Source organism: Falco cherrug, chromosome 10 (genome assembly GCF_023634085.1).
Source record: "Falco cherrug isolate bFalChe1 chromosome 10, bFalChe1.pri, whole genome shotgun sequence".
Classification (NCBI taxonomy): domain Eukaryota; kingdom Metazoa; phylum Chordata; class Aves; order Falconiformes; family Falconidae; genus Falco; species Falco cherrug.
The window spans coordinates 19,714,443-19,736,218 of NC_073706.1; the positions used below are offsets into that span (position 1 = coordinate 19,714,443).

Below are 21,776 nucleotides of genomic sequence, written 5' to 3' on the forward strand. Positions count from 1 at the left end.
GTGCTAAGAAAAATAATTGTAAGCTGAGAAGCTTCATCATCACTTACAGCATAAATACCCTGTAAACTCCATTCCAGAGTCCCTTAAGGACAAACTCTTCAAAATAAAACTCTTCTATATAAATTAAATGGTACCTTTCTCCTGATGCAGAGGCTTCTCAGCTAATCTCTGCTTTGATCAGCTCCTGCAGAGGCTTCCTGCATTGCCACCTGCTTGGGAGGCAGGGAACACAGCCATAAGTTCACCTCACCCTGCTGAGGTACCTTGGTCAAGAACGTGGTGTGGCTTTCTTATCTTTCTGTCCTTCCTGACTTTGCAGCCTCAGCTGAGTTGTTCAGGCTCTCTCCGAACGGGGAGCTCATCACAGCCACCACTTCTCTTCTAGCCACAGTACGTGAACTGGTAGCTGAGACCTAGAACTTGTTAGGTTTCAGGCAGGGACTGGGCATCACTGCAGACAATATTTGTGGTTGTAAATACAATAAATTTATAAACATAAAGTTTGGGGTAAGGTATAAAACTCGTGATTTGGTATTTAACCCAGTATTGCATTACAAAGGGATAGGATAGAAACCTAATGAGGACAGCCTATACTACATCTGCCTGCTGCTTGTACCTTCCTCAAAAGCACCCAGGGCTAGTAATTTTGTATTTAAGAAAAAATCAACAAGACTAAGGGAATCCTAAACCTCAAGTCGGGCAATATTTTGTATATGTGGGGTTAGTTTTTTCTGGGTCACCTGCAAAATTGACGTGACTTCATAGGAAACATAGCATTGCCTTCTCTTTGCTATTTATTGCAGCTGAGAACTCTTACCTCTTTACTGCGTAGCAGATCCTCTCTGAACGTCAGAGATATTTAAACTTTGGCTCTGCAAGACCAATATTTAAGCAAGGTTCATTTTGTAAACAGTGCCATGAAACAGAAATTAATTAGAAACTCCTAATCTACAGCTAAACCTGGTGTTAACAGTTGTAGTAGTTGTTGTTGTTATTATTATTCCCAACCCCAAAATATTTTAATGTCTGTTGTTGAGTTATGAGTGAATTACTTGAACAGTAAGATGACGGAATGACTGGAGGACACAGGAAAGTGAAAACAACTGTATTGTTGATGCAAGCTAAATTAAGTGGAGATAAACAATGTTTTCTTAATGCGATCTTTCTTTACTCTGTGGTATTTTGATCAACAATGCTTTTAGTTAAGAAAAACACATGAATTTAGCGTGCCAGGGTCAATGCAGACACTTTCAAAGACCTAGAACAACCTGAAGTTTGAAGATCTCCCTTTAAGGGCACTAGGAGCTACCTTGTGGAGAGATTGCAGACCCTGGAGCATTCTGCTCCTTCCACTGTGTGAGCCTACAAGGTGGCTCTGTGCCTCGGAGGCAGGAATTACAATTAAGTAAGAGATGGTAGTAAACTATACTTTAATAGCAGCTTCTGGCTCTCCACACAGGCTCTTTTACAGCTTTACATTTAGCTCTGTATGACATTATGAAACTCCACTGTATGGTAAACGCAGGATTTCCTGACACTAATGACTGATTACAGGATTACGGGACGCCGACAGTGCTTCATTTTGCTAAGAAGGGCTCTTCTTGTACGTGTAAGAATATTCCCTGCTGAGGAGCTGCCCACAGCCTTCCCCAGATCTCTCCTGGCTAATCCCCACATTGACTCCGCAGCCTGGAAGCAAGTTAACAGCTTACCTCATCCAGTTGCTAATGCTCTGTGAAGGTGCTCACTTAATAGTCCTTTCTGTCATTTTGCCATCTCATTTAACTGAATTACAGATACTCCCCCTAATTTTTTTTCTATTTATGCATATTTGTGTTCAGTGAAGTAGTCTACAGCTCTCCCGAGTAGTCAGACCTTCCAAAGGCAATTGGAAAGGGCAAGAAGGAACAGGGCTTTTATTCAAGGGTGTGTCAAAGTGTCTGGTGTGAACGTGGAAAAGGAGGGAGCTACGGCGGGGTGTGTTTGGGCAGGGGGAGCCGGCCAGCCCCGGCAGCGCAGGGAGTGGCTGCAGCAGGGCTGTATAACGGGCAGGCTGGGAGGGTTCGCTGCCTGCACACGGCGCCGCAAAGCTTAGACTAGCGAACCTCCCTGCCGACTGCACTCCAGCCGGTACAGATGGCTCCACAGACTGGCTCCACTGTAAAGGAGACGCGACCTGTTTCAGCCTTTCCACAGCTCTTCACCTGGGAGGAGATCAGAATCCACAATGGCCGTGGTCAAGGGCAGGAGCAATGGCTGGTGATTGACAGGAAGGTTTATGATGTCAGCAGGTTTTCCAAACAACATCCTGGAGGCAGCCGAGTTATTAGCCACTATGCCGGGCAAGATGCTACGGTAAGATCTAGGAGGACGGTGGAAGAAGGTGGTTCTGTTGTCAGGGCAGGACGGCGTGGTGGGACTCCAGTGGAGTGCTCGTGGTAGAGGCTGGTGCTGTGCTTGGTCAGGGAATGTGGTGGACACATCTGTGCCATCCATAAAAATGCCCTTCTGGTTACCTGTGAGGTCAGAGTTGTCCGCTATGCAGATTGTAAAGCTCTGGGTAGGTTCATTACACCTTGCTGTAAACAAAGCAATACCCATGCAGGTTCTCTTGCTACAAGGCGTGATTGGGCAAGCTGTCCTCCTGCTGCCTGAAAAGCGTCTCTGTTGCAGCAGTGAGAAAGGGAAGAGGGTCAGGAGCATGATGCGCAGTGCGTGTCTTTACTTTAAAGGCTGCTCTTTCAGTGTCAGATGGATGTGAGCAGTGATAAGCAAATGATAACCAAAGATAGAAGTGTTAGTAGATAGACAAGTAAGAGGTAATATCAAACCTAAAGTAATCCTGGGGGCAGTGAGGCAGGAAAGTGGATACTCAAGGAAGAGACGCTGTTTTGTGCAGGTAAATGGAGGAGAATTGAGGCCTGAGCAAAAAGTCTATTTCAGATAAGGGGGAGGAAGAAATAAAATACAGGAAAAATGACTGAGAAAGCAGCAGAATGACATTTGGCTGCAGAAGATGAGAAAAAATTCTACAGATATTCACTATTTGAAAGTAGATTTACCAGAAATTCCTGCAAAATTCTTTGATTTAGAAGATTTCTCTAAAACACTTTGTTGCTTGTTGGCAGAAATAATAAATCCTAAGCAGATCCCACTGTTTGCTGAACGTAGACACTGAATTGCTGAACAGTCAGAAATGTGCACATTAGAAACATGACCAGGATTAGGGCATAGGCTTGTGATGTGGGTGACCCAGATTTAATTCTTGTCACAACAAGACTTCTTGACTTCAAGAAAGTTGCTTAGCCTGTCTCATTCCTCAGGTTTTGGTTGGTAAAATGGGATAGCACTTCCTAACTCACAGAAGTTATTTTCAGATGAGTTATTTTTCACATTCCTTTCACCCTACTTGAAACTGAGACAGGAAAATACCGAGTGTTCTCAAAAGAAGGAGAAGATGGTTTCCAAGTCTTGTTGGTTTTATTCTTCAGCTCAGTGGTGGATGCAGCCCTGTTTTAAAGAGAGAGTGGCACCTGTGTAACACGGTGTGAGGCTGCCAGTGCCCTGCACAGGGAGCCAGCTGGAGAGGGGACACATCCTGCCCACCAGCCGCCACCAGCTCTCCCACCAACCTGTTACTGTCCCAGTAATTCTGTCCCAGGAAACCTTCTGTGTGTGCTAATTCACTAAAGTGATTATAAATCACTATATAATGCACTGATCTGAAATCTAAGGGGGATTTAAGCATGCTGAAAGTCTGCCTGGTTTTTTTGGTTTTAACGAAAACCGTGCTTTTAATTGAAGATGAAGGTGCTGATTTGAACACAGCACAGCTGTTTCAGAGGCTGCTTTGTGCCGTGCTGCAATGAGCTTACTGCAGTGATAGAGACAAACAGCGAGGCTGCCACTCTTAAGAGCATCAGACCAGCCTTACCGTGCAGCCCAGGGGTCCCCGAGCCTGGTGCCACCTCCTGCTCTTCCTATTAGCGACCTTTTACAAAAGGAGTTGGGGAATACCGAATGCATGGAATGATTTGTCCCCAAGCTATCTTCTCCCAGCTTCTGCAGCCACCAGCGCAAGGATTTGCATTTAGATTATGGTGCTTTATAGACACCCAGGGGTTTTAACCGCAGCGAATTTGTTGGTATGAATGAGTTTAAAGCACGGCCTTTGATCTTAGTTGTATTTATTATTACCATAATATTACAATCTGCTTTTCCTCATTGTTACTTATGTACATTTTAAAGCTACTTCCTGGTAATTTCATTAATGTGTTATGAAAACAGTGAATACATTTTCCATCATTTTCTCAATGCTACTTATGGTTTTGACAGCTTGTTACCTCTTTTCCAAGGCAGCCTTCCAGTATGAAAGCTGCTCCAGAGCTCTCTGCATCTTTTCTTGCTACCTATAGTTCACTACATCCCTCTGAAGGCAGGAGTACTAGGACTATGTGCAGTAGTCAAGGCTGTGGGTACAATGTGCGTTTATGTTGCGTCATAACAGCATTCTGCTATCTTGCTCTTGATTCTTTTTCTGCCAATCTTTATCATTCTTTTTGCTTTTAAAATGCTGCTGTGTTCATATATTCTGAGAAACACACACTTACAGAAAACCAGGACTGGAAGGTGTCCCAAAAGATCATGTGGTGCATGACTTTGCCTAAAGCCAGGATCCAGGATTTTTTTCCAAGTACTCTTGACTACTCTAGATCCCTTAACTGTATATATATGGTGAGAATTATCTTCCTCTAGAGCTCATAATTATACATATATATATATTTTGAAAATTTTCTTCCTCTGCGTGGATTACTTTTAAAATATAGACAATACACATTGCAGAACATTACGCTGATGCCAGACGTTGGAAGTTAGGTGTGTTGCAGATGATAGCCCTTAAAATTAATCTCTTGTAAGATGATAATCAGGTCCTAAGAGTAGGGAGGAGAAAGGAGAGGTTGCAGGGCGGAAAGGCTTGCGTTTCTGTGATAAGAATCTGATACTGATATTGTACATAGGAAATTCTGCTTAAAAGGACTCTGGCTCCTGTTCTTAAGCTGCAGTATAGATACTTACAGCCTGATTCAGCTCTTGAATTCCTGACAAGAGCAAGCTACGTATAAATGTATAAAAACTGTAGGACAAGGGGTACTGAATCATGAAGGAAATATTTCCCTGGTCCTCTGGGTCTGGACAGAGTCGCTCATTTGTCACTGCGACAAAGGGCCACTAGCTATCTCCAGAAAGCTCTGTCCAAAGTCACCTTGTGCCAACTTCTAAAGTACTCAGAGCCAGACCGACTCTGAACAAGAGGCTCCAGAGGGATGTTGGACCCACGGGCACAAGGGAAGTCCCCTGCCCTCTTCCAGGGGCTGGATCCTGACCAGATGTGCAGAATTTTTTTTGTGTCACGATCACCCGCATTTTTTTCAGAGCCAAAATCAGCAAGTACCTGGCTGCTCAGACACTGAGGGTTCTGTTATATCTGCTCTTTCTGGAAGACAGAGCATGGTCAGCTTCTTTACCGTTCTTCTGGAAAACTCCCCGAGGACATGAGCTGAAGAAGAGTTTTGGTTGATGTGGAATTTCATCCTTTATTCCATAGTTTCTATTTGATTTTGAAACTGGTATTTCAAATGGTCCTTGGACAGACTCGTTTGGGTCACTAGAATTACCCTGTTCCCCAAAACATCAATCAGCCTGAAAAGCTACAGGGATCTCTAAGAGATACCCCGTGAGTCCTGCTGCGTATGGAGCTCCGGCGTGTATTTCCTATGGCCCTAGCGTAATAAAGCAAGGCTTTAAAAACATCATCCTAAGCATGGCAAAGACACACCTCATTCATTGATGTATTTTCCTGCTCCTGAGTCCCATCCATAGGGCAGGGCTGCTGGCTGGAGCCTTCTAGGGAAGGACTGTGCTGAAACAAGCAGATGAAAGAGCATGTTTCCCTCTGCAAAGGGTTTTTCATCAAACACTTTCATGTTTATTACCAGCCTCACCCAATTACTTTTGTGAAATTTAGTTTCTTGAAACTTCTCCAGCTTCCTTGGGCCAAGCTCCAGCTGATGGCAAAGAACTACAGGAGCAACCAAAGGGACAACACTGGACAAAGGAAACTGGATTCTGTATTCTGTCAAAGACCTGGGAAAAGGAGAGGCTCAGCATCTGGTGTTTAGTCACGTACCCTTTCTTACCCCCTTCCTCTGTGTGTTTCTCAGGATGCCTTTGTTGCATTTCACAATGATAAGTCTCTGGTGAAAAAATACTTGAAAACTCTGCTGATCGGGGAGCTGGCACCAGACCAACCCAGCTTTGAGTCCAATAAAAAAGTAAGTGTCCTAGAATCTAGCTGTGGGAATGGCTTTGGAGGACTATGGGAGGAGGAGGAAACAAGAGAGCCAGCAGAAATCCTTTCTGGGGCAGCATGCGCAACACTGTGCCACAGTCTGGGTGGCGGGGAGGCAGCTGGCAGCAGTCATGCATGGAAACATGCGCTGTGCCAGAATCACTGAATCCACACCTGGGTGTGAGGAACGAGCCCCAGACCCCCACACTCTGTTCAGTTCTTCCCACTGCCATGCCTCAGCAGCAAAGCCTGCCGGCAGCTGGTTTCCCAGTGTCAAAAACCAAGATCTGTTGATCTCATGCCGGTTTTCGCGCACAGACCCCTCCGACAGGACATCTCCTCCAGCTTCCATGGATATTCTGGGGTGCCTGGGTCTGCTCTGTTACCTTTTCAAAGTAAACACTGTGCTAATATTCACTTAATACCCACAGAAATCACTTTTAGAGGATTTTCGTGAGCTCCGCTGCGCTATTGAGAAGATGGGATTCCTGAAGCCAAATTACACCTTCTTCTTCCTGATTTTCCTTCACCTCCTGGTACTGGATGCTGCATCCTGGCTCGTGGTATGGTACTTTGGGATATCCTTAGCACCTTTCCTGGTCGGCATTGCATTCTTCACCGTGGCTCAGGTAAGCTGCTGACAGCCATTCAGCACTGCAGGGATGTTTGGTTCCTTTAATGAAATGCTCGTACCGCAGTCACGGCTTTGCTGCCCCTTCTTAGATACTGTTATGGGACCGAAGACAACAAGCACATTCTCCATCACAATTTTTGTTGCCTCCAGCAAATCTCGTTTTTCTGGCAAGCTGCTCACCAGGGCTGGTGGTATGTTGTGGGGCTGGCAGTTTCCCAGGCGGGGATGAGCTGATCTAATCACCCCAGCAAAAGAGGGAATATTTTGTTCTTAGCTCCACTTTCGGCTCTATGTTCCTTCTGTTTACTGTCTGAGGGCTCTGGTATTTGTTGAGTCCTTTATGAGCCAATTTCATGCACTAACCCTGAAAAATTTTCTGCTGGATTACTAAATGGAACCATAGAAGGGCATGAGACATGTCAGGGCCAGGGCAGGGAAGGAGGTAATAGGACGTTGTAGCCCTTATATAGGAGAAATTGGAGGGCGAGGGGAGGGAAGCAAGATTTTCTAAGTAGCACTGAAACCTTAGGTTTGCTCAGATATTCATGGAACCAGCGCAAACTCACTCTTTTTTTTTTAATAATCTAATTTATTTGCCAGTACCTGCTATGGCAGATACTCCTCAAAGAACATTCTTGTATTTCCATGGGAGTAGAAATGCAACAAAGCTATGGATTTGGAAATTCTTACACTTTCTAACTGGTTACTTGAAAATTATCTATTTGCAATGAGAACAAAAGACTTCCATAGTGTAACATTCAAGTTAATTGCAATGATGCTTTGCTACGTTCCCTTAAGCTGTTACAATAAAATCAATATCTGGTATTGAGCAGCGCTGATGGACAGTAGCCTGCAAGTTCTCAGTGCTGAGCACATAAGACAGCTGGTAGTGTTTCTTGCCCAAAGCAGAAGGAAGATGCACTCATGCTAGGAAGTTACAGCAATTCCCGAGGCAAATTAATGCAATGCCACCGTGATTCTGTTTGCTCAGTGATCCTTTTGTCTTCCAGATCCAGATGGGCTGGTTCCAACACGATCTGGGGCACTGCTCTGTCTTCAGGAAGCCTAAATGGAATCGACTGCTGCAGATTGTTGTGATAAATGTTCTGAAGGTAATTGCTTCATGGTGGGAATATTCTCTGGGGCTAATCAGGACTAAGCAATGAATGGGAGTGTCTGTACATTCAGGGAGTATCGCCTGTGAGGGGAGTGTAGCGCAGCCATCAGTGAGAGGTGGATAAATAGGGATGGAGTTGTTGATATTGTTCAAGTCTGAATCCCAGATCTTCAACTTTTCCTGCAGGGGTTGCCAGCCAGCTGGTGGAATCACCTGCACAACCAGCACCATGCCAAACCCAACTGCTTCCGCAAAGACCCGGACCTCAACATGCATCCTCTCCTGTTCAGCCTGGGGAAAACGCTCTCCGTGGAGGTGAGCATGGGGAGGGCTGGAGAAGCAAACATTTTAAGGACAGAAAGCTACAGCGTGAGGTATAATAACAACTCTGTTTGTGCCTTTCTGCATAAACTCATGATAATTCCCAAAGTGTTCCAAGATCTGAGAGCCTCCCGTACCGAATGGCTGTTATGAGGCTCAGGCACCAGCTCCCTGAGAAGCAAAGTCTTAAAATTAGGGCTTAAGTTCTCTGTGTTGGTAGAAAAGCAGGACAAGCACCTTGAAGGCAGTCCAAGAATGAGTCAGTCCGCTTGGCATCAGCGCTAGATGTTGTTAGTGATGCTGTAGATAGTGAGTCAGATGTTCCCTCTGGCTCCTTTTGGCTGTGGGAGCTGTTTGGCACCTAAATCCTTTGGGACCAGTATAGCTGCTATGCACAAAACAAAAGCGTAGCAAAATCTTTCTTAATCATCAGTTTTATGGCTTTTGTAAAAATAAAACCCATGAACAGACCCTCCCTCCACCCCTACGATTTCGGACATCATCAGGGTCGGCAAGGTCTCCTTTGCCTTTTCGTTCCTGGCACTTCTGTTTGCTCGTGGAGTGATGAAATGGCCTCTTTGCTAGATAAACAGCCTCTTAAAACAAAACTCTCTCCTTTAGCTGGTAATAAGCAATGAAGTTACGGCTCTCCAAGGCATGTGGAGCTGTAATATTCATACTCCCATGGAAACACAAAAATGCTCTTTGAAGAGTATCTGCCATAGCAGATATTAGGCAAATAAAACAGATTATTTTTTAAAAAAATGAGTGTGTTTGCACTGGTTCCATGGATGTCTGAGCAAACCTATGGTTTCAGCACTACTAAGAAAATCTTGCTTTCTTCCTCCTGTCGCCCTGCAATTTCTCCCGTCTAAGGGACACAAATCCCAGCTCTGCTGCCTCAGAAAGGCTCCTGTAAAGGGAGTTCGTACAAAATACTTACTCATAGAAAACTGTCAGCTGCAACTGGGAAGGATTTTGTCAGGGATCTTCTAAAAGATCTCTCATGGCTATATATTAGCATGAGCATCCAAAGTGGGCTGGCTGTGCTGTGCTGGGTGGGCTGGAAGCGAAAATGTAGGGAATTAGCTCTCATGTCTTCCTGCTTTTTGACAGAAAAGGGCAGGCACACTGTGGGTGAGCAAAATGGGTTTCACTGGTTTCCTTTAGTCTAGTTAATTTGTTTTGTTTAGTACATTTCATTTGTTTTCTTTAGTCCAGTTAATTTGTTTTGGTTTGGTTTTGATCTAGTGAAGACATCTTTGAGGTGTTCAAGTTTTTTTTCTCAGTGGTGGAGGAGCTGTGGAAATAGTTTGCTTTACCTCCTTATTATTTTGTCCTTTGAAGAATCATAAGCACAAAATTTGCAGATGATGTTAAGAATCCTTTTATGTAAATACTGAAAAAATACACTGTGAAGAAATGAACTTATTTGTGCTTTTTGGTAAAAAGTTCATCTCTTTTCTGTTTCATGTACTTGAAGGCAAAGTATATGACAAAACAGCAAGGCAGATGTCTGTATAGAGCTTTTACTACCTTGATGTTGCAGAAATGATGTTACGGTCATTATAGGACAGCATCCAAATGCTTATGTCATTTCTGACCACCATCTCCTCTGTTACTCAGAATTTTGGAATATCTGCATCCTACCTTACCTGATACAGAAATTCAGCTGTAGCTTTCACAGCAAGTGCATCCGGCACCCATCCCCACTGAGCTTCCCATATCAGTTTTGATGTTAACCCGTTCCTCCCTGGGCACCACTAGCCTCAGCACCCTACGGTGAATACATGGAATTGGTTCCATCAGACTTTCATTACCATCACTAGAAACTTCTACAAAACTCAAATGACTTGTGAGCATTTGTGTATCCTGCCATGAGGTTTGGAACTCTCCTAAAAATGGCCCTGCTCTGACATTGGCATAACGCCGACATCTGGATAGAGAGGCTCAAACAAAATCTGATTTTCAAGAAAAGGGGTTGAATTAGAGAGATTAAGAGGTAGCTCTCGATGTGTTCATTAGTCAGGAATAAGAAATACCTAATGAAGGGTCTCAGGTCTCCAACCAGCCCGTTACAATGTCTTTTCATTTTTCAGCTTGGAAAAAAGAAGAAGAAGTTCATGCCTTACAATTACCAGCATAAGTATTTCATCTGTGAGTATCCCCGCTTCCTTGCAGTGCCATAAGAACTTCACCCAAAAATCATGGCTGCATCTCCTCCCCAAATTAAAGGGTTTAAAGGTACTCCCATTGAAGTGACAGCTTCAGGAAACTTCCTTCACATTGAAGAAAGTTCACTTGAGGAGGAATTGCCCCTCGTGTCTCCGTTAGGATGATGTGATGGTAGGTACTAGAGAGTGCATCAAGTGTGAGGAAGAAAGGAATGTGGAAGAGACGAGGAATTGGTGAGATGAAAAGAGGAAGAGATCATGTGTACACATGGAAGTTAGTGTAAACAGGAGACAGCAGTTTGTCTTCTGCTGAAAAGAAGAATCTTCTTACAGAAGAATATTCTGGAAGATTACTGATGCAGTGAAATTATAAATGTGTCTGTTTTCCTTCTTTCCTTCAGTCCTGGCCCCACTTGCACTTGTTCCCTTCTTCCAGCTGTCCATATTCTACTTCGCCATCAAGAGGAAGAAGTGGCTGGTAAGCACTGCTGGCATGGCCTAGAAAACTTCCAAAAAACATTGCCACTCTGCAGCATATTAACCTCTTGAGGGGTTTAAGGTAAAAGAAGCTGATTCCAGGCTTGCTGCAGCAGGAATGAAGTCAGTGGGGACAGGGAGAATTTTTTAGAAGAGGCTTTTTAGCCTTTTAGCAGAGGAAGAAAATTTAACAGAAAATTATCAGACCTAGGAAGAGTGTTATTGCAGGGCTGTTTGCTGGTCTTTAGTTACTGATGGTAACGTGAGCGCTGTGAAGTGAGGGAATATTTCAGGGATACACTCAACTGGGGGCAGAATGATGGTGTGGATCTTACTCTTGATAAATAAGAGATCAATAAATAACAGATCAATAAATAAGATGATTTTTTATTGCTGTGGTTCAAGTAAAGGGGAGGGAGTGGAGGGGGTTAAACAACAAAGGTTTACTTTTCATCTTTTTGTTTGGTTTGGTTTGTTTTTTTTTACAGGACCTGTTATTGGTTGTGTCTTTCAACATCCGAGTCTGTCTCATGTATATTCCTTTAATGGGATTTAACAACTTCATGGTGTACTACTGGCTGTCCAGGTAACACACAGCATACCCACAGCCCCTGTCACTAATATTTGTAAATGATATTGAGCTTCAATGGAAATAAATGAAAAATAATCATACTCACTATGATTTTCTCAGAAAGAAATAGTCAGCCAAGAAGTAACAGTATAACTGCATGTGTGTGTGTGTGGCTGCTCAGGGGCATCTGTAACTCCAGATATAGTGGTTCTCAAAAGGAACTCCAAAAGTGAGGAGGCAAAGGGATGGAACAGAAAATTCTGAATTATGTAAAAGCGCTCTTTTACTAAAGATGTGACTCAGGAAAGTATTTTGCTGGTACATTTGGGTGGGATTAGAGATACGATTAAGTGTTTCTGTGTTTATCTGCCCAGGTACCTGGAGAGCACCTGGTTTATTTGGGTGTCGCAGATGAATCACATTCCAATGGACATTGATTATGATAAGAACAAAGACTGGGTATCTACTCAGGTGAGAATCTCCTTTCTTCTGCTCTGCTGTTCTGAATTACAGGGCAAAGACGACATTGTTATTCTCTTAGCTTTAACGCTGTGCTAATGAGATTTGTCCTTGCCGATCGTTAAAAGGCATGCATTTCTGTAGTAGCCAAACCATTTAAAACTAGCTGGAAAATGGGACATCTAGCTTTAAAAAAAACAACCCTGTTTTTTCACTAAAAGGTTTTGACATATTTTCCACAACACTTTTCCCTTCCTATTATGGAAAAAGTACTGATGGTGTGATAGTCCATCTCCTTTTCAGGCCAATTAAAAAGAAGCAAAGTGGGACTAGATACCGTTAATTTTTTACCCTATAGGTTACAGGTTTCCTGCAGAGAAGATAAATCTGACAAAATTTAGGTCTGATAAAAATGAATATGTAAATACATCTTTACTCACACCTATACTGCCTCCAGCAGTATAATCCCACAAAGTGGGTTCTAAGGATTTGTCCTTATATTAAGGGGAAAAGAACCCAGCATGGTATTCATCTGACCAGATCTGGATGTCTACACGTGAACACCTGTTACATTCACTGGAGAGGCAGAGCCATTGCTAGAGCACGATTCATCTTACTCTAAAATAGACATCTAAATCAGGTCAGATGAATGTGGGACCATAAAAATTTATCGTTTTCTCCATTGACTCTAAAGTGATGAGATCAGATTCAGATTTCAAATTAAAGGTGTCTGAATTAGGTGAGATGAAGCCTATGTACACAAATCTTTGTTCTCATACTTTTGCATTTGACTTTACTTGCACTAGTTGGAGGAGACCAGAAGATTTTTTTTGCTTCTTTATTGGGCATCTTTTCTTTCCATCCAAGTGAAAGAACCCTTTAAAAAATCACAGCTAGAGTTGTGTGCATGCCAGTGAAGAAGTTATTCCTGAATGAAGAGCCAGCCGAATTAACCTGTATCCCAACAACCCATTTCAATCTAGCCTTCATGTAATTCTTCAGGGCGGTGATGGCTATAATCCCTGACTCTAACTTGCCTTTTATGCTAGACAAGGGTAGGTAATAATTGCTGGGGTTCAGTTCTCAGACTTGCATAAAAATAAAATCTAAATCATGTGTTTATTTGGTCTTTTTTCCTCCTAGCTCCATGCAACCTGCAATGTGAACCAATCTTTGTTCAATGACTGGTTCACTGGGCACTTGAACTTCCAGATTGAGCACCAGTGAGTATGATTATGGGGAGAAGGGTGGGAATAATATGGGGCACTTAAAACTGAGAAAGGCCATGTAGTCTCACATTAAACCATTCCAGGAGACCCTTTGTCCTCCTTCTGGGGGACGGCAGGGAAATATTTTGGACAGAGGGAACAGGGAGCGGTGCAAGCAAAGTCTGACAATAACTCTCTCCCATTCAATCCCGCAGCCTTTTCCCCACGATGCCTCGACACAACTACTGGAAAGTAGCTCCACTGGTGAAAGGCCTTTGTAATAAGCATGGCATTGAGTATAAAAGCAAGACTTTACTGACAGCCTTTGTAGATATTTTGCAGTAAGTATCAATTAACAAGAGTTTTGCACTGGAATAGCATGTAAGGGAAGGACGCAGTTTCAAATCAATATCCTTGAAGAGATATTGATTTGTCTTGTGAGGCCAGCACCTCACCACCCTCACAGGGAAGAATTTCTTCCTAATATCTAAACCTAGAGTTTATTTAGGTCTTTCTGAAAGCACTTTGATTTTCAAAAATTTTCCACATTTCAAGGATTTTTTTGTCTTCCTGAAATCCTCTCAACTCATTCCCTGTAGTCAGACTTTTCCGTGTGGTGTCCATGCAGTTTTTAACCCTTTTTCCCCCCATTTACTTCTCTTCACACCTAAACTACAGTTTGCTTCCCATGAAGTTGAATATTGTCTCCCCTAAGTGATTTTTCACTTTCTGTTCCTGCAGTTCGCTGAAGGATTCTGGGGAGCACTGGCTTGAAGCATATCTGCATGGATAGAAAGCGGCAGCTCTCAAAGGGAAGCTCTTCACCAGACAACTGCTGCAAAGAGTCAGCACAGACCATCAGTGTCTGTGCATCTTCTGGCATAGAAACCTGGGAGCTGGGCAAAGCTAATTTCAGTAAGAGTGGGTGGGAAAGTGGTTTAAGGATACATTTTTTCTTGTTCCCAACCATGAACCTCTATTTTTCCTGCTCTCAGTCTCAGAATTTAGAGCCATGATGAACTGAGCCATTAAATCAGGAAGAAGTAGCTCTTGAATCAACTTGATCAGTCCACTGGACATGCCAGCTTCTTGCTTATGGAAAAAGTTTGAAAAGAAATTCCTCATAAAGTCATGGAATTACAGAATGGTTTGGGTTGGAAGGGACCTTAAGGATCATCTAGTTCCAATCACCTTCCATCAGTCCAGGCTGCTGCCAGCCCTGTCCAGCCTGGCCCTGAGCACTGCCAGGGATGGGGCACCCACAGCTGCTCTGGGCAGCCTGTGCCAGCGCCTCGCCACCCTCACAGGAAAGCATTTCTTCCTAACATCTAATCCAAATCCACCCTCCTTCAGCTTAAAACCATTCCCCTTTGCCTCATCACTACAAGACCTGGTAAAAAGTCTTTCTCCATCTTTCTTCTAAGCCCGCTTCCAGTACTGAGAGGCAGCAATAAGGTTTCCTGCTTGGTGTTTCTGGCTCAGTGGATCAGTGGTGATGGGACAGGACAAAGCAAACTGCAGTAAGTCAGGACACATTAGGATATGGGGGAGTCTTTAAGGGATATTCTAGAATTGATAGTATAAGTATGCAAAGGACAAGACAGTCTGGGGTATGTCCCCATTGCTGCTGATCACTGTGCACTACTTGCTCTAACTGCTTCGGTGTTGTAACTTGTACTGTTTGTGGGTTGCATAGGGAGGCAGGTAACTAGATGCTAAGTTGTACAGCTGTAATAGCTGGTTTGAATGCAGTCCAAAGAGGTTGTACAGCATGTGTTATTTATGTGCATAAATATATGTGGTGCTTAGGGACTTGGTTTAATGGTGGACTTGGCAGTCCTGGGTTAATGGTTGGACTTGATGATCTTAAAGGTATTTTCCAACCTAAAAGATTCTTTGAGTCTATGATTCGATGTATATATTTCAATTGAGTGGTGACTGTGCTGTCTGATTAGCTTTCTGATGTAGACAAGCTCTGAATAAGACTAAGAGGCCCAGGCACTGAGGAGTATGTCTGGATTGCAAGGGTATTTAGGGTACTCTTGATTTTGTTGAGTTTTATACATATTAATTTTTCTCTAAATGCTGATTGCCTGGTGATTTCAAGGACCTGTGGGCACCTACATTGGTTATTAGGCAACTAAGTATATTTGTGGCTCTGTTCCTATAGCCAGAAAAGGAATTAAATCCTATCTAATTATGTCATCCCATTGGGCCTTGCAAACTTTTTTTCTCTTCCAACATCCCCAAGAACCAGCTCCTTTTTTGGAACTCTTTCTTACCAGCTTTGTGCCTGATACTTAGCTCTTTGGCCTCAAGAAGGACCTAGCCCTTCTGTGCTTGTGGTCAAGGACAGCTTCTGCTAGTGGAAAGTGTACTGGCCACCTGTATAGATGCCCTGTACCTCTCCAAGAACACTATGGGTTTTTGGGAGAGCCAACAAAATGAAAAAGCTAGGAGCGAGCCTATAGCAGAGTATTTTTCACTGGAAGTGCTTTAAACATTATGGGAAAGGTAAACGGTAAATGAGGAGAGATGAGCACTGAATAACACAAAAGAAATGGAGGATGCATGAAAGAACAAGGAGATGTGTGAGTATCAATTAACAGCAGGACCAAAAGGAGAGGGGAAAAAGGCTGAGTGGTGATAACATGGTTATTTGGAAAAGCTAGAATATAGGAAAAAAGAGAAATTATAAAAATATCAGTAAAGCTCCTCTTCATGTTTTTTAGATCAAAAGTCAATACCTGTTTTAGAGAGAGAGTGTGACCTCTAATTAATCTTGCTGATTTTGCAAAGGAATGATGATTCAATGATGACATTTTCCAATCTCATTTATAACTAATACAGGCCATTAGGGGCCAGTTGAGCCATACTGGCAAAACCTGTATTGTGCTGTACTCACCTAACCAACCTAAAACCACAAAGGCAGCTTGTAATGGCAAATAATTAGGCAATTTGCTCCTAAAAGCAAAGACCACGTAGAAGAAAAGTGGTTCTTCTCCTCTGCCATTCACACCCAGAACTCTGTGCCCCAGCTTTCAGCGGAAAAACCACCCAAAGGAGGAAAATGTGGAAGATCGTACAAGGAGAGACCACCGTGAACAATGTGACCCATCTGCAGCACGTTGATGACCAACTTACCTGTGTTACAAGCTACAGCCACCAACAGCCGCCTTCGAGGTAACAAACCATATCAAGCCCAACACACAAAGCAGAAGGAGTTTGGACTTCTATTTTTGCCTTTGTTTTTTAAGAACATCTCCATTTAGTCTTTTTTTATTATTATTATTTTGCATGTAGGTGCAGGCATTAATAACACTGTTCTGGTTATTTCCTAATAATAGCTGACAGATGTCATTGAAAAGGATCCTGATTAAAAAAGTAGTTTTAAAAAAGTGCTTTGAATGTAATTTGAAAATCCCTTCCAACTAGGGCCTAGAGAAATTCTGTGTTCCCAAATCCAGGGCTGGTTAGAAAGGTGGTATCCACAATTATGTGCAACAGTAGTAACGTTTTGTATGTATTTAAGTGATAGTGCTGTCTTAAGATGAATGCAGAGATTTCACTGCATGCTCTACTTTGTAATACATGAAGACATTTTAAATAGATAACTTGGTGAAGGTAATATAAATATTAAGGATTCCTACTTTTTTTTTTACCAGTGAGACTTGAAAGCTGTGCTGATTAGATCCCGAGTCGCAGTGAGATCCTATAAATACAAGACTGACACAAACTGGTTCTTTCTGGTGTCAGTCTCATAAATCAAACTGATTATTCGTTGCATTTAGTTAGCATTTTACTCGTTGGAACACAGTAATTTATTGAGTCTGTCTTTTTGCAACCTCATTTTAATTAAAATGTTTCTGTCTCTTTAATTGATTCAATGGCTGCTCTGTGAGAATACTCATTTTTTATCTACTTCATAAAGGTTATTAACAATTAAGCTGGTTTACCAAATTCTAACATGGTTCACAAACTTCAAGGGGCCAGGGTAACAGCTGATGAGAGGCAAGCCCTTCATTTTGCCTTTGCACTACTACTGAGGTCCCTAATGGTCTGATTAGTACTAATAATAAGTACTAATTGGAAATTGCCCCAGCTGTGACGCTGGTATAGAGGGACAATAAAATGTGCTCAGTGCAAGCTTGTTCAACAGAAAACTTATGTGACAAGAGGCTAAGAAGACTGAAATACAGGTTTTGTGCTTAAACAGTCTACTGGAGACTGTAATCTGACTCATCATGTTTTTCATAACCTAATGTTCCCTGCAAGATGGTAGATGTAATCTGGGATACCCAGAAGAAACAGGGAAATTGGGGAAATAGCTTGCCAAATCCTGCTTGCTTCAGGAGTTTATACAGGAGTTTATACTGAGATTCTACTGGAAGTGGTTTTGCTTATACAGGTAGAGCAAAAAAGCAGAAGAAATGAGGCAAGGTCACTGACAGCTATTAGGAGTCAGATTGTGCTCGTGTAAATATAGCATGTCGTGCAGGGTAATGCAGCATGCTTTTTATTCTGCAGCAATCCTATGCCCAGCTTCTCATAGTAATTCAATGTTTAATAAGGAACAGAGACAATCTTTTATAGTAAAAGGAGGAAGAATGTTATAAATCTGTTATTTTTTCTTCCACTTACCTTCTTGTTCTCATATTACACAACCCCAGTATTTTCCTTTCACTTCTCAGCTTTTCGCTCACTCTCCTCTTGGATGATTTTGATCATTGCCTCCCTTAACTCTTTTCCAAATGGGTCTTCATCAACCTCTTTCCCACCTTCAACTCATCAATATTTCCTGTCTCCTCATGATTAGACAAATTCCAGGCTTTCTACCCTGTAGGTTCTCTGAAAGGTTCGAAGGATGCTGACTTGGTGGCTGTTTGTATGGGTAAGTAATGTCGACAAAGCTGCAGCAAACATACACAAAAAAGAATTGTGAAGCTTTGAGGATAAGGATAGGCTTGGCTTAACAAGGCTTATTTCATGATGAAGGAAGGCATGTATAGCATTTCCCTCTCCTAAATTTTTATCTTTGCTTTTGTTCTTCACTCAGGCTTTAGATCTAGGGATGCAATTGGATAACATGGTTTGGGTGGAATCTGAAAGAATTTAGAAATGGCAAGAATAACTCCCTTTTCTACTGACACCTTGCTTTGTGTGGCAGGACCTCAGCTTAGCACCTGCCCTCTTACCTTTCCACATGGTAAAATGATTCCCATAAAAGACTACTTCACTCATTCCTCTTACAACCCACTGCTGCAAAAAATTGCTAGCGTTCTTCAGTGTTATTGCATAAACTCTTAAATAATTGGTGGCCAACTTGTCTGTTGCCTGACCTGAAGGGAATTACAACGTGTATATATATAGTATATATCCATTCAGAGACAGTCAGGCAGAAATAGGGACGATATCTACAACGCAGTGTGATGAGACAGGTGACTGTGTTCCAGCTTACCACCTACAATGCCTTTTCTTCAGGTGTTGCCTACAGCCGGCACCGTAGGTGTGTTCTGCTATTACACCAAAGCACTTCAAATGCTGAGCTGTGCTCCTGTGCATGTACAGAACTGCCTTGGTCCGAGCAATTTCCCTCTTAGCACCCACCTGAGGGTGGGGCATATTCGGTTTTCCTGCCTGCTGTATCCCCCGAGGGGCCTGATCCCACAAGCGTGCTCGGAACACGCTTGACAAGTGCTGTCAGGACTCTGCTCTTCAGAGAACATTCCCATTTGTTTTCTTTCTAAAATGGAGACGGAAGAGGTCATCCTCTGCTTTTTCATAATACGGTGGTTATACCGTTGGTACAGCAGGTTTAGATCTCTCTCTAGCAAAAGCAATCCGAAGCCACAGCGCCCACCTCTCAGCATGTATGGACAGGGTGGTGATGTCCCCCTCCCCCTGGCAGGCGTACCACCATGCAACAAAGAATTGCAACTGGCAGAACTGGCCTCTCATTCATGGCATTTCTTGTTTCGTTCTTTGAATGCTTCCCGGGCAGGAATTCAATCCCCATTTTAGATGCTTCTATACCTTAGGTTCAATAGCTACTGATAATTGCAGGAGCAATTTCCGTCCTCTGTAATTGCTTTCATAAGAGCACTGTGGTATCTGAGCTGTTATCTCAGGCAGCCTAGGCCCTTAAGTTGTGCTTCTGAGCCCGTTCTTGCTCCAGCTCCACAAGGGACTAGAAAATGGTGTGCCAGGACTGAGTCAATTGCTCAAATGTTAATTTTCGGTATGCTTTCTGTGGAACTGCTATCAAGGGGCATGCCCTGTGCACACACTGCAGCCTGGGAAGCACCATGGTGGGTCTCTGGTACCAGGAAGAAACACTTTAAAATGAGGATAGTGCCTCTCCTGTCCTCCCTTTTCTACTGACACCTTGCTCTGTGTGGCAGGGCCTCAGCTTAGCACCTGCCCTCTCACCTTTCCACATGGTAAAATGATTCCCATAAAATTTTCAATAGCAACAGCAATAGCAGTAGCAATAGTACTGAAAATGAAAGGGAAAAAGAAATAAATCCCAAAGAAAAAAATCCCCCAGACAACTGATGCTCAGTGTGCTCGCTCACCTCCCACTGACCGATGTCCAGCCAGTCCCCGAGCAGCTATCGGCAGGCCCCAGCCAACTCTCCCCAGTTTCTATACGGAGCATGATGGTTTATGGTATAGAATGTCCCCTTGGCTAGCTTGGGTCAGCTGTCTGGGCTCTGCTCCCTCCCATCTTCTTGTGCACCTGCTCACGAGCAGAACATGGGAAACTTGAAAAGTCTTTGGTTCAGAGTAAGCGCTACTTAGCAACAACTAAAGCATCAGTGTGTTAAAAACATTATTCCCATACTCAACCCAAAACACAGTGTTGTACCAACTACTAGGAATAAAATTGACTCTACCCCATCCAAAACCAGAACAAGGTGCCAGCTTTGCCTTGCAGCACATTTAAGAGTCAGTAATGGGCTCGTTAATGAACTGTTGAGTTCAAGTGATCACCTGGACACAGGGGATAAAGTGGGGAAGAGGCCAGTGTAGTGATTCTACGTTAACATGACATGTCATGCAACGTAGGCATTCCCTTTGGACTGGCACTGCTATTGTATTGACAGCGTGTACAGGAGTGTTGCCAAATGCACTTCCATAAGAATAGAGTCATCTCTGTGCTTAATGTATATAACTACAATAAGAACTAAAGATCAAGTCAGAGATGGTCTCTTTAAGATCTTTAAGTGTGGGTAGTTTTTACCTCCTCAGCACTTTAATGTCAACTTAGAAAATTATCTATATGGGGACAAAAAGTAAATAAATTTGTTCAGCTCCTACTTTCTTATGCCATGCGGTATCAGAGGGTCACTCAGACCGATTCTCTAAGTGCCCGTGTGTGACAGCAGCTTCACTCTGCTTTGGTTTAAGTATCAAGTGTAAAAAATGTTATGTATTTTAGAATCACCTATTTATCAGTGCACAATTGTTGCACCAAAAAAATGGTGCACTGATACACACAGTTTTGTAGCAGCACAGTATGGAGAACATTGAGTAAGAGCAAGATAATTATGCAAATAAAGTCTATATACTCTGCAAGAACTGCCACGTACAGAAATCTACATGACCCTAATTTTCACTCTGATTCATAAACCATTTTGGTGAACAGAACCGTGCATGACAGTTGTGTATCGTTCAGTGTGTACCTGGAGCTTGCTTACACAGGCATTTCTACCCACTTACAACCTCTTACACCAGCATCACACAAGACATCAATTACTGCTGTCTAGGGGGCTACTTAGCACAACAAATAGACAAAAAATGTCAGATCAGAGTAATATTCCAGCCAGCCCACTCTCCACAATGTGGATGCCTGAAGAAGGATATAAAAAGAGATTCAATAGGGATTAATTTACAATGCTTCTTTTATTATCTTATATGGACTGACTATGTGGTGACTTATCCAATGTGGGAAAGAAAATACCAGCTGCTCTGGCCACTGAGGCTGTTGCTGGCAGTGATTTAAAGGGTGGCTCTTCTTAGGAATTACTCACTCCACTTCCACTGACCTACTAGGACCTTTGAAATCTCACCCTCATGCTAGATACCCCAAGTATTAACCTAACCTTCTATTCCTCTTCAATTACAAAATAGCCTAAGATACTTTGCCCTGTTGCAATGCAAGTGGATTTCCTCATGAAGCTGAAAAAGGATTTATCTTCATTTTTTAACATTTGTTGAAGTGGGCACTAGAACTACACACACCATGAGAAAAAAAACCCCACAGTAATAATACACAGGGAAGACTCACCACCGCTTTGCCTCTGTATGATTTTTCCTTCCTGCATATTCGGAGAATACGTACTCTTAGCTATAACATCACAGTAGACGCTTACCTAAAAATAGAGATTTATGTCATTAAAATCTATTATTTCAAACTAAGGTTCCCTGTATTATTCCTGTTATGTCAGGGTGAGCAGAGTCAAC

The 21,776-nt window shown here is 42.8% G+C and overlaps 1 long non-coding RNA gene and 1 pseudogene across 4 annotated transcripts in view; one reads left to right on the plus strand and one right to left on the minus strand.

Annotated features, from left to right (window-relative positions):
- The first annotated feature begins 1,122 nt into the window (after window positions 1–1,122).
- LOC106631119 (acyl-CoA (8-3)-desaturase-like) overlaps window positions 1,123–21,776 on the plus strand; it is a 47,984-nt pseudogene continuing 27,330 nt past the window's right edge.
- Window positions 7,552–21,776, minus strand: part of LOC114015623 (uncharacterized) — a 43,024-nt gene continuing 28,799 nt past the window's right edge. For 2 of the 4 annotated variants that reach the window (XR_008734264.1, XR_008734262.1), the window contains 4 exons: window positions 21,601–21,685; window positions 19,886–20,049; window positions 17,952–18,220; window positions 7,552–10,198 (listed from right to left, as the gene is read on the minus strand). This is a non-coding gene — a long non-coding RNA (uncharacterized LOC114015623). The remainder of the gene's footprint in view (window positions 10,199–17,951; window positions 18,221–19,885; window positions 20,050–21,600; window positions 21,686–21,776) is intronic. The other 2 variants (XR_008734265.1, XR_008734263.1) reach the window with 2 other exon arrangements.